This window comes from Crinia signifera, chromosome 5 (genome assembly GCF_055691185.1).
Source record: "Crinia signifera chromosome 5, ASM5569118v1, whole genome shotgun sequence".
Taxonomy (NCBI): Eukaryota; Metazoa; Chordata; class Amphibia; order Anura; family Myobatrachidae; genus Crinia; species Crinia signifera.
In genome coordinates, this window is record NC_139221.1 from 285,062,427 (window position 1) to 285,076,545 (window position 14,119).

At 42.2% G+C, this 14,119-nt stretch overlaps 1 protein-coding gene across 8 annotated transcripts in view; it reads right to left on the minus strand.

Moving 5' to 3' along the window:
• HDAC9 (histone deacetylase 9) overlaps positions 1-14,119 on the minus strand; it is a 468,252-nt gene that overhangs the window by 52,185 nt on the left and 401,948 nt on the right. The window lies entirely within an intron of this gene.

Here is a 14,119-nt window from a genome sequence, read left to right on the forward strand (position 1 = left end):
GCGAGGGCAGTGTCAGGGTCTGGGCTGAGTGAAGCGCACAGGGGCTGCAGATGCAGCATCAAGGCAGGGCAGGCAGTCAGTAGTGAAGTGCGGACACTGTGGACAGCGACGGCAGAATTTGAAAAATAATTCAAGAGATAGGGTGATTGACTCAAGAGTGCTCTCTCTCTCAGCCAATCAGCGGCTGCTCTTTTTCAGCCAAAACGGCCGCTAATTCAAAAATGTTACACAAAACCAGATTTGGATTTTCAAAGAACCAAATCTGCAGTTGCGAATCTCGTATGGTTACCTGGTAGAAATGGCCAGGATTGCGTAGGCAAATCTTGTTATTTCCGAGTGAATACCCCCCTATGCTGCACACCTGAATACTCCTGCTGGGAAGTCTCCAGGAGATCTGCAGAGGGGGAAGTGATACTGTCAATCCAACCATTATGGTCTCCCACCCACTGCAAAATATATAGCAGCTTGTTTCATTGCGGATAAGGTATGGGCAACGAAGGCACAATTCAAAAAAGAATCACCCATCATGCCATTGTCCTTAAAATTGAAATTGAATATAGTCACTGAATCAGCTACCCAGGGGTAGATTAAAGTGATTGGGGCCTGTGATCAGCGTGCATGAGGGCGTTACCTATCGCTGATGCATGCACCAAGTGACACTGTGTCAAACTACAGCGCATTTCCTCAGTCAACATGGACGATGGTGTTCTACTGCACAGATCTTCAGGAAAACACCATCTTCACTGAGTTTTCTGTAGTGCTGACAGACAGGGAAGTACAGTCTATGAGTGAAGGATGTGCGTCCTGAGGCCCCTGAGCACTGCAGGCCCAGCACACTAGATACGCCCATGCAAATACCCTTCCCCCAATCCAGTGTATACTTGTGCGTATCCCCAGTCCCTGCACCTCTGCCCCAGGTATAAATTATTGCCAACAGGTAGTACATTATTAATTGTTAAGGGTAAATATACTAAAATAAGAGTTCTAGTAAAGATGGGATGTTGCACATAGCAACCAATCAGAGTATACTTGTTATTTATTTAGCATCTTCTAGAAGATCATCTTCAATAGAACTCCCAGCTTAATAAATGTACCCCCTCAAGTAGATATCACTTTAAGGGCGAGATGTACTAAGTCAGGCATGTCCAACGTGCGGTCCTCCAGCTGTTGTGAAACTACACATCTCAGCATGCCTTGCCATAGTTTTAGCATTCCCTAATAGCAAAACTGTGGCAAGGCATGATGGAACTTGTAGTTTCACAACAGCTGGAGGGACGCAGGCTGGACATGCCTTTACTAAGTTTTGAAATGTGACAAAATGGAGAGTGATAAACCACCAACCAATGAGTTCCTACCTTTTAAACTCATCCTGTGCCATTACAGTTAGGAGCTTATTGGCTGGTGGCTTAGCATTCTCCATTTTATCACTTTTCAAGCTTCGTACAACTGACCCCAACTCTGCATCTACTGTACTTGGAATAGGGAGAAATAAATAAATGCCACAATAAATACCCAAGCAACATTTGAATATTTTTTGAATGAAAATCCATGTAAAACAATTAGACCCAAGTGCACTGCAGGCCTGACTAGACAGATTCTTGTGGTCCAAACTATACAAAAACGACACCACATTCAAAAGCCTTTGGCACCATGTTCTCCTGTTCATGGAATGACTGCCGAGTGCTAGTTCTCTACACGATATAAATAAACCATTATATTGCTTATTGGATCGCAAGGCGCTGTGCTATGTCAGAGTTGCTTAACTTGCGGAGGATTGAATGCTCCAAACTGTTTATAAGCAAAGTCTCAAATTCTATTTAACTGAACGTGTTGTTAAACTGTCTCTCACAAGCTACAGAAAAGGTCAGCTCATTTACATGGACTGGGATGAAAAACATCGGGAAGAAGACATCTTTGTGGCACTGATTTAGAATCCTGAAGTAGTATTAAGTGTCCTGGGAGAGAAAAGGATTAACATATATTAAAGGTCAAGAATTATTTTGCACTGTTGTTGTTTTGAAAACATTAGTCGGCAATGGGAATGGGGATTAAGTGCTCTTAGTTTTATTGTGTCCCCTTATTAATGTATATATTTATTGCCATATATCCTAATGTGTTCTGACCTTTCATACAGATAGGGTCTAACACAATTGGGGACATGGTCCTTTAAAGATCACAAGGAATGTAATGGTTCCTGGATCATTACTCCTCTCAAGTTTAGTACAGCCAGAATACCTCTAATGTTTATTGGTTCCCTTGGGTCCAAGGGACAAAATGGAAATAACAATGTCCTAAAGAGAACTATTATTCTTTTGTTTGCATTTGCATTACATAGGTACGTGCATTGATTTCTGAGAGCTGCCAAAACAAACTCAAAAGAATAAAGTCTTAAATAATTTGATATTGCCAAGTTCTACTGTTCATGATCAAATTGTAAATTAATATAAGGTGTGCCCAAATGAAAAGGAGACTTTTGCTGTAGCAGTATTGTATCTAATCGCAGTGGCTAATGTGTTTGCCGATAGATGGTGTGTCGTGTTTCCCAGTTACACATGTGTAGTGAGCGGCTTTGCCTCAGTTTCTTCATTTCTGGAAAGATGTTTTGCGCGGTCGGTTGCATGGTGGATTTCTCCGCCATGCATGAGATCCTCCACAGATGAAATCCTGGCAGGGTTGGTAACAGCGTGCGCCTGTCTGTGGCAAGTCCTTGATGCTTTCGGATCCCACCTAATAGCGCTGACACCACCGGAATATGGCGCACCGTGCGAGACACTGGTCTCCGGACACCACCTTCATCCTGCAATTAGTTTCTAAAGCATGCTCGCCTTCTGCGCAAAGAAATTGGATAACAGCTCTTTGCGCTGATCTGGAGGAGTCCATCATGACTGTGCAAAGCAACTTTCCAAGAATAAAGAAACTGAGGTGAAACTATTCAGTACAAATGCACAACTGGGTAAACCGCCATGCCATCTATCAAACACATTGACCCAATGCACTGTGATAAAAAGAATAAGAACAATGGTTTAACTCCCACAAGTAGTAGAACTTTTAAAGTCTGGGTGCCAGATGCGGGGGGGGGGGTGCAGCACCAGTAGGGGGAGTATGGCAGGTGGAGGTGGAAGGGGTTAATCTTATCTCCGATGGGGATCACATGTCCGGTACTGAAATTCCACCACTAATCTGGATTCATAATTTCAATAAGGGAATTATGATACAGTGGGTGTAACTGAGACTTGGATGGATGAGGAGACTGTGGGAGGATATCCAAAAAGGTAAGTAATATAATGAAAAGGCTATGTAAAAGAGGAAAAATACACCTGTAAAGTACTGGTTGGGGTTGGTTATGAGCTCCCTAGCATCTATGATTACGATAAATATTTTTTTTAAATCTACGAAAACCGGCAAAGAATAAATTCCTCCTCAAACTTTCTCTGTAAAGCGGGCGGGATATGTGTGCGCTACATAAATAACCGGTAATAAGTAAATTGTATTTTATTTATACGGTGACATAAGGGGTCATAGCACCTATAAAGCTAAAAGTCTATTAGCATAAATTGTCATTACAAAAAGAAGGACAACAACAGGCAATAATACAGAAATGATCGGTATGTTATTATTTATAACCACCTAGCCTACAATTCCCATAATGTGAATGCCAGTGTACATGGCCCTTCATACTGACCGTGAGAAGACGAATTTATAAAAACCAAATTCACTCCGTATGTTGGGAAACATCAGTTTTAGCAGGGGAGGCCTAATGCAGGACATTATTGCTATTTCCTAGAGTTAGTGTCCCCTCTGGCTACAACAATGAAGTGTGACCTCTCTGCCTGATTGTGCAGATTATCCACTTACAATTAATTACCACGTTTAGCAACGAGTAAAACAAACAACAAATAACTGCTAACAATCCCAAATCTGTACCCACATCAGATACTGCATTGAAGTGGAGCTCTCAGCCTTTGCTTTGTAAAGTTACATACTGTAAAAACATTAATCGCTGAGTGTGAGGAGAGCCCTTTCCCTTTCAAGGAGAGTCATAAATAAAAGAGGTAATCAGAATATGGCGAGAAGGCTCTACAGAAACAATGTTATAAAGTTATGGGACAGAAATACGGGTTTACTTTGTAAAAATGAAAGGGATATGCTCGGACCAGAAATGGCTTATCTAAAAGTTACAAAAAAATGTTACTTAATGTGTACTGTACATGTCACCTCCGGTGGAGATAGCAAGCGGAAATGAAGCCTTAGAACAGATTATCATCCCTGACAACCTTTCCCCACTGGATCATGGTGAATCAATATTCTCCATTCTCAAAAGTAATGTTTAATCCCACAAATTTACTGCTCTATGTGGAAGACTGGCCTCCTCAAATAGGGTTTCAATATTTTTATTTAGGCTTCAGTTGTGGTGGTTCTATGGTTTTGAGAGGGATATTTATCAAAACTTCGAAAGAGATACAGTGGGGATAGATAAAGTACCAATCAGCTCCTAACTGGCATGTTTCAAACCCCATCTGTAACATGACAGTTGTGGGCTGATTTGGTAATGGTTGGTACTTCAGTCCATATTTTTTTTTCTCTACAAAAGATGTTCCATAGAAGTCACCAATATTATGCTACAAACGGAACAATGCTCTTCAGTAATGGACTTAAATCTACACTGGCTAGGAGTTCAAAATGGAATAATATGTGTGCCAGGTGGTCAGAAGACCAACAGCTGCATCCCGGTAAGTACCCAACTGTTGCCTACCCTTAACTTAAACCCTCTTCCAGATATCAGTGTACAGATGGAGCCGGATCCATCCTTGCAGGGGATGGCTATTCTATTGCCATCCCCCACCAGCGGCCGGCTACCGCCAGGGGCGAGCTCGCACGAGATGCTTGCGCGCCCCGTGCCAACGGAGCTTGGCGGGGGCCCCCGCTGCCTCCCCCGCCGTCACCACCGGTTCCCCTCGCCGCCCGACACCCCCCCCCCCCGAACTGGGCAGCGTCTACCCGAAGCAGGGACGGGCAGGGAGACGCTGCCCAGCCACCGTGATACTGGGACGCGTGTGCGCGTGAGACACACACGCGTCCCAGTGTCTATCGCCAGCGCACACCGGAGAGGAGTCTCTGGCGAGCGCCGGGCAAAGATAATGCCGGCTCCATCTGTGTATATATATATAGGTAGGAGGAATACATGTGATGAGAATAATGTGTGACTACTTACATGTCAGATGTAAATGATATAAAAACAATGTCATTTTGTAAACTATTAGTGACAAAAGGGCATATTTATTACAATTTGATACATTTTTATGCCTAAAATCACAACATTCCCCTCCATGTTCCTTCTTGGTGATGCAATGTACCACAAAAAGTTCCTAGTATACACGAGTATCCCAGGCCAATAAAACTGATTCTGATGAACATTTATTTTCATGCAAATTTAGCAAAATGCTCTTGCCAGGTGACAAACTCAGATGACAGCCCACCCCAGTAACCAGGAAAATCAGAGTTACGCTATCACTCAGCTCCTTGGTTCAGCATGTTTTATTGGGAGCTGAAAAGATACAATAAATATGAAAGTAGGGATGAGCGCATTCGGATTGGGGAATCCAAACACCCCTGAACACCCCCCAATCCGAACGCGCTTCCGAGTCTATTTAGTTTTTCCCGCCCAGGCTCGGAGTGCACCTTTCCGGAGCTCGCGAGATCCGGACACTGTATAGTGACGACCGGGCGAGCGTCATCTTCACTCCAGTATAGGAGATTGAAGAGGGAGCATGTCCTCCTGGCTGTCTTTGCACCCGTCCGCGTGCTCACTCTCCAGCCCCGCTGCCTGTGTCTGTGCCTCAAGCTGCGTGGTGTAGTAGTTTTAAAGTATGGGTGCTGCTTTACAGTTAGAAATGGAAGGACCATGGCAGAGACAGGAGTTATCTGCTGTGGTCCCTACATGATAGAACCAGGGATTGTGGTTCTCGTAAATATTATTTAATAAATATGCCATAAAATAATTTCACTAATTGTTGGGTAAACCACATGGAAATTCAGATCTAAAAATGCCACCGATACAAAATCTTCTTCCACATTAAAGAAAGCATAAAATCTAAAAAAGTACAGATGAAAGGGCCTGATTTATAGCTGTACGCAGATGTAGGTATACTGTCATATCCAATGGGAGGAATGCAACTGTCCGCAAAATCCCATTTTCGTAAAAAAAAAACGTGTTAATCCTGAATTGTGAAAAACCATTATCTGAGTGTCCATGAAAAATTAACAGAAATAATTCTCCATACAGTAGGTTTAATGCAAATTTATTTTTACCACCTCATGAGCAGGTGAAAAAGTAGAGGAAAATCCCTGTTTTAAGGTAAATATGTTGGGAGCATTAAACCATGGGGCATGCCTTTAATAACTAATTAGACAGAAGTTTTAAATTTTTCTTGGCTAATAATGACATGTATGGAATTTGGGGTACAAGGTATGAGACAGGTATATTGCAGTGCCTTATGGGTCGGACAATTGTGGTTGGTTGTGGACTTGCAGGTGGAAGTAATTTTTTTTTTTGTATTTTTTTTTAATAGCTGAAAATGTCCTAGTTATATATTTAAACACATTTTTATGTACCCCTAATTTAATATTAATATGAGCACTTATTTTGCAGAAAAACACTTTTCTAAATATTTTTACTTTGAATTTTTTTTTATATAACAGCCATTTGACCCAATTTAAGTACCCCTTGTATTATTTATTATTATTACAACTAATACACTTCTATACTGTTATCCTTTTTTTCAGGGTACAGGCAAGTTTCCCCATTTACTCCTAACTTTTCTTTGGTTTTGCCAGGAATAATTATCGGACAAATCTAATTTTCGCACAATTGGATGAGTCGAAAAACCTGAGCACGCATAATGGCGGAAAACTGTTTTTGCAACACTTTTTACGCAAAATGCACAAAAAAGTGAATCCGCTATAAAATACCGCAACTGAATGCCTTCCATAGTTGTAGTTCCACAGTAACGTGGAAGCTCGCCCACCGGTTGCCTAGTCCTGACCCAGACAGATACCATGCAGCCCACAAGCAATATATTTTAAAATGTGTAGAACTATAATCTTCCAATATTTATTATGTACATGCAGCATATACTCCCTCAGCTGTGTAAAACTAGCTTTTCTACAATAAATTAACTATATGGGGTAAATTTCCTAAAGTCTGAGTCTTTATTTTTTTAGATATCCTCTAACTATAGAGTGTAGACTTGCAAGCAGGGCCCGCCTACCTTTTTGACTATCTGTAAATACCCAGTTTGGTGTATCACTGTCTCCAATTGTAAAGGGCAACGGAATATGCCGCGCTATATAAGAAACTGTTAATTAATAAATAAATACAAGGTGCTAAATAAATGATAATTACAATCTTTCACTTCTAAAAACTCACACTGTAGTAAATTTAGCTCTAATAGTTTATTATTTTAGTAAAAAGGAAAAGAAAGCCATTAAGTTTAATTGTATTGTGGCCAAAGCGCTGGGAACAAAGAAATGATGTTTTATAGCAGATAGTCCATTAGCGAGGTGCTGTGAGAAGCCTGAAGCTGTGCAGTGTTATAACCCTAGGGTAGCCTTTCTATACTACTGACTTGGTGAAATAAGTCTTTTATTGCCCATGGGCGAGGGAAAGAAGGCTTAACCTTTAGGGGCAAGGGTTACACATTTCTGCCTGTCCATCACTGTACGAGGTACGTGGAACATCACTGTCTGTCCTATGTACAAATAAGCAAGACAGTCGTACATTGTCTTCGGAGCCTTGAGCAAAGCCTTATGGCTACATACATGTGCAAAGGGTCAATTGACTCGTGTCGGGGTTCCTGTTTCTCTTCCTGCAGAAAGCAGCATAAAGACATAAGGGTTATGTTGCTAAGGGCTAGAATTAGCTCTATTTTTCTAATTGTGATTTAATAGGTAAACAGGGTAGTTCTGCATGTTGTTAAACTGTCATGTTAATGAAATTAGTTATAGTCAATGAATTATAATCCCTTATACATCTCGCAAGTGTAATGCAGCACATTTCTCACTTCTACATGACCAATAAAAATGTTTCATGAGAAATAGCTGAAACTCCTCTGCTTTAGTGAAGTGTTTCCTCCAGAATATGAATATTGCAGCAGACTCTGGATTCACTTCATAACCTTGTTATGGAATGCCAAGGATTCCTTACATCCTTACAATATGAAGTACGTACCATGGAATCATTTATTACGGGTTCGGTATGATTTACCTACAATCTAAATCTCGATGGTCAAAATATTGACAGCAATTGCCCGACGATCAAAATACCGACAAGGTCAAAATACCGACATGGTCAAAGTACCTACATTTAATATATAGACAGGTCAAAAATTAGACACATGTTTTTCATATTTTTTGGGGTCTGTATGTTGACATAAGTCGACATGAACCCCGTGCTTCGGGCATGGTGCCTCGCTTCGCTCAGCACACTATGGGCCTTATTCTGGTTGGTGCGGCCGGGCCGTACGCGTACGTTCCGGGGTTTTTCATGATCTGCGCATGCGTACAATCGCCAATGCGCAGGCGCGAACACCCCACAACGCTTACGGACGGGTCTCTCCGTGCGAAAAAACCTGTACGCGAGAGTACGGGCATTGGGGGCGGCATAGGGGCGTGTTGAGGGGAGCGGCCGAAATAATGAGGGAAAATGGGCGTAAATATGGGTGTACACGGGGGTGTGCACCAAAAATGAACGGTGCTACTACCGCACGATCGCCTAAAGCACCGTTCATTTCGGACACAAAACAGGCGGCCGCCAACCGCCACCTCAGACCACCCCTACAGATACCGCATGCCAGCGTGCGCCTGGGTTTGCTAATTTACGCTGATTACTACTCAAACACATACACCTGAATGTAATAAGCAATGCTGCATTCTATTAAGTCAAAACCATGATTTCACTACCTGCAAGCCACACACAGCACTTAAACACATTGGAAGCTTATCTTTCTATACTTCTCTACATTTAAAGGTTTGTTTAATTTAAGGTACGAATCTTTTTAAGACCTGCTTATATATGCTAAGGTAGGTATTTGTTAAACAGTTATACACATTCACTACGTGCTTTCATAGACTTTACACAGTAGCACACTCAATCTACACAAGTCGACATGTGTCAACGTGTTCACTCTAATACAAACATAGGTTTTGTATTTATGATACAATAACATAAACCACATCTAACACCTACAAAGGATGTTTCAGCAATGTTTTAAGCCCATGCCCACTATTTTGCGCAAAATCCTCAATTGAGTTAATAGAAAACAATAATTGAATAACAATTAGAATAATTAATTAATTGTCAGAATTGTAGTTGAAAGGCAAGATTTGCAGGTCCATATATGTGAAGGGTATGCCAGCGTACACGGGCGTACGCTCACTCTCACGAGCGGGGACATAAGCTGAGTTTTCTATTGAAAACAATAGGGACCCGTCCGTGCAAGCTGGCGTACGCTCAGATAGCCGCAAGAAGTCGGTGGGAAGACGGACGAGAGACGTCCGTAAACGGTGGCGTACGCTTTGTTGTACGCCAGTTGTCGGAGTGTAAGGGCTGGTCCGTCCGTGTACGTTGGCGTACGCTCAATTGTACGCCACTCCCCTTCGACGTTGTTTCTGGCCGTACGTATGCGGCTGATTTGTGGGTGGACTTAACCCCAACGGCCGCGTACGGAGAGCGTACGCTAATATGGAACGTACGCACGTTTGGCCGCACCGATCAGAATAACCTCCTATGTCACTTAACCATCCCAGTGGACACTATGTCCACTGGGATGGTTAAGTATGTACAAGTCGGTTTCAATGAATAAAAAATCATTTCGGTATTTTGACCTTGTCGGTATTTTGACCGTCGGGCAATGGTTGTCGGTATTTTGACCGTCGGGATTTTGATTGTAGGTAAATTGACCGTATCACTTTATTACATTATCTTATCTACTTACAGGAATATGCTATGATTTTATGTTAGGAATATACAATTAAACTAACATTGAATTCAATGAATTAACTTTAACATTATAGAATTGAATAGTAATTTAGTTCCTATATTATTTAGATGGTTAGGGTTGGGTACAGGATCCCATTACTGATAATGCCATTCACTGGGTGTGTTATGATTTTTTTGTTGTTGTTTACATTTTTTTGTGATGAATGGGTGTTGAGGGGCCCAAATTGCATTTCTTTGCTGGGGCCCACAATGCTGTTAAGATGGCTCTGCTAACACTAATCCTTACCCCCACAGTCTAACCCTCCCCTCTCCCAGCAGCCTAAACCTAACCCTCCCCCTGAAGCCTAACCTCCCCTCCTGCAGTCTAACACCCCCCCCCCCTGCAGCCTGGAATCATGAGGGATAGGATGCCAACTACAGTACACCCACCAATTATGATATATACAATGCATAGATCACCTTAATGCTTTGTATATTACATTATATTTTATGTTTTCCATTTGTCTGTGTCTCTAAGCTGGACAATAGGTTGTTAGGGTCCGGGATAGGCTAGCAGTCACAGTTCTTGCTAATGGAACAGTGAAATAAATAAAATGCCATTAATAATGGCACATTTAAATGAGAAAGAAACATGTGGCATCTGACCTTGCCTTAGTATTACCACTTCTGATCTAGAACCTGGCTAGGTTTCTTTAATGTCTCCTTTTCCTTCACTATTTAATGTGTACACTATGCAAAAAGTGACAATATCTAGGTGCAGAGGTCCTGTAGGCAAACAGTTAAAAATGAGTGATATTCTAGTTAGCACTCATTACTAATCAGAAATGTTGCCCAACCAATCAGCTTGTGTTATTTTTCAACTACATCACAGTAAGGAGCTGATTGGTTGGAGCCCCATTTAAAATTAGCAATGAGTGATAACTAGAATATCATTAGTTCTTAAATATACTACTTAGCTCTAAGAGGATCAGTAATAGGGGGAAAGCATGCGTGGTCAAGGATATTGGTGCTCATATAAATTGGGCTTTATCTGCTTTAAGTAGCTTTTAAAATTGTTTTTGAATGTCAGTCTGTGTCACGTAAACTGTATATAGTATTAACGCCCCATACTAGGTGCAGGAAAACCATCAGAAACAGGCTGAGAAAAGGGTATATATATGCAAATGGGTGTACTTTCACATCTGCATATGCGCTGTATGCAATAACTCGCCATGTGCCTCCATGCACAGAGATGGATCCTACTCGGTGCGACCAGTGTTAGTACATCTACATTATGTGCACTACAGGTTCCATAGCACAAAAGGACACCAATTATTTACTAAAGTGCAAAACCGCCGCTCAAATTATTGTACATAAGGGAACTTATGTATGTGGGCTTATAGCAGATCCAGAACCCTGTCAGAATAGTGTTCTCTATACAATGTATTTATATGAATTTCTTGGTATTTTATACTGAGTAATCGATGAATAGCTACTTTATGTTACACTGTTTTAACAATCTCGCTTGAAGGAAATAACCCATGTAGTATTTATAATTGGTGGCCAACTGCAACACACCACTCTCTGCAGGAGTCCTTTAAGGGGAACACTGGCTAATGGTACATGTAGCTGCTATATAATCAGCTGCACAGCTGGAACGCAAAGGTTCTCCCTGCCCCCGTATTTACCCAACATAATGGAAACTATATGAGCAATAATCCTTCACGATTCATTCTCAGTGTCTACTTCTTTTCATCTGTTTAAGAGATCAGCCGATTTCTATGTAACACAAATGGACGCAGGGTAAACCTAAAGGCCAAATTCCCCACTCTTAGGTTCTGATAAGCATTGCATTGGGGACATGTATTCCTTTCAAATGCCACTACCATTAAACATCAATAGCTGCGGCTCAGATGCTTTTTAGGGTACAGAGATTTCTACACCTATTCAAGTTCCCAGCAGGAGTCCAGTAAGTTTCACTTGATGCAAACACGATGTCCATCAAAAAATATAGGGAAGGACATACTTGATTCCCGGTGGAGCATAAAACAGCAACCAGACCTCTTTCTGTATTGGACATCAAAGAGAAGTGATATAGTCTATTTACTATGTGACGCACAGTAAAGCAGAATATTTTGCTGTTCCGTTGAGGCACACACCTCCCCGCCCCTCGGCTGTAACAATTTTGCTCAACGTTTCAAAAATTTTTTGGTTACGTAACCACTTGTAAAGGTATAAATGTTTAAATGTCGGCACGTAGTTTTAGAAATGGGTACTTATGTAGTATCTGGGCTGCCGATTTCTAAATCGGGTCGGATCGGGAGATCGCATCGCATCGCATGCGACCATGCGATTCGATGCGATGCGATGCGATGCGATGACCCGATTTTTCCATAGGAATCAATGTTAAAATGGACTGAGTCCATTTTAACATGGAATTCAATGGGAAAAATGGGTCCTTTTCATACCCCTACTATCCAAGTGGGCATGGAGTTGGATATAAACCTGTGGCGAGCGTAGCGAGCCACCGAGCCCGAAGCGTGGCGAGCGAAGCGAGCCCCGCGAGGGGACGAATACCGTCCCCTCGCGGGGCTCGCTTCGCTCGCCACGCTTCGGGCTCGGTGGCTCGCTACGCTCGCCACAGGTTTATATCCAACTCCATGCCCACTTGGATAGTAGGGGTATGAAAAGGACCCATTTTTCCATAGGAATCATTTTAACATTGATTCCTATGGAAAAATCGGGTCATCGCATCCGATATCGGATGCGATGCGATGCGATGCGATGCGATATCGCATCGCATCGCATCTGATTGTATGCCTTAACTTAAGGCATACAATCAAAAAATCGGCAGCCCAGATACTACATAAGTACCTAGAAATGTGTTTATTATGGTCAGTATTTCTACAGAGCAAATTTTGAATGAACTCAACTAATTCAGATTCTGATGTCGTTTATTTTGATGTTCCACGTCACATATTATAACCGCAGTCCGCTGCATCTTCCACTTGTCATGTGCTGTAACTTCTACTATCATATAGCAGCTGCCAGTGGCTGAGAATTATCGTAACCATCTGCTCATGAAAACTAACATCAGCTTTCTCTCCTTATAATGAATGTTTGGGCATTATTTGATATCTTAAATTCATAACCACCACAGGGCCTACTCCGTCACTCTCAGTCAGCATGCCATTTGCCCAATGATACCCCCTGCACGTCTCTCTACGGAGACAGCAGAAATTTTGTGTTAGCTGGTGCCAGAAGACTATCACAGTGATCACACTCTCAGTGGCTACAGTGACAGGGCAGCAGTGGCGATGGAAGACAGCAAGGGGGACACTAGCGGAATACAGGGCACGTGAGAGAAACACCAGTGGGCAGCAAGGCATATGGATGACATGCTGTTGGGCATAGGGGCATGAGGACCATTTGTCTAGAAATCCTGCATTTATCCCTGAGCAGCATGAAGTCTAGACAGATGTCGTCATCATTAACCAGTCCGACATAAATCACCATGCCAACTTCTTAGGAGAGGGATAAGGGTTGTTATATTTATTTTACAAACGTCAAGTGCCTGAAAGGCTGTTACATGGGTAACAGTCTTGGGGGTAAATTTACTAAGATGGGAGTTCTATTGAAGATAGGATGTTGCCCATAGCAACTCATCAGATCCTATCTATTATGTTCTAGAACAGGGGTGGGCAATAAGCGGCCCTCCAGCTGTTGAGGAACTACATAGCTGTTGAGGAACTACACATCCCAGCATGCCTTGCCTTAGTTTTGCTATTTGACCACCCTGCAAATGACACAAGGCATGCTGGGATGTGTAGTTCCTCAACATCTGGAGAGCCGCTTATTGCCCAGTCCTGTTCTAGAAGGTCAACATGGTTCTATTAGGTCGACTTTGGTCAAAAGGTCGACACAAGCAATATGTCGACATGGAAAATGTCAACATAAAAAAAGACGTTTTTCATTGTTAATTATCCACGTGAACATAGAGGCAGAATATAAAAGTATAGTGAGGCATCGTGCCCGAAGCATAGCGAGTGAAGCGAGCCATCCGAGGGGACTCGGTACACTTTAACAGCGTCCATGTCGACTTATGTGGACACACACAAAAAATGAAAAAACTCATGTCGACCT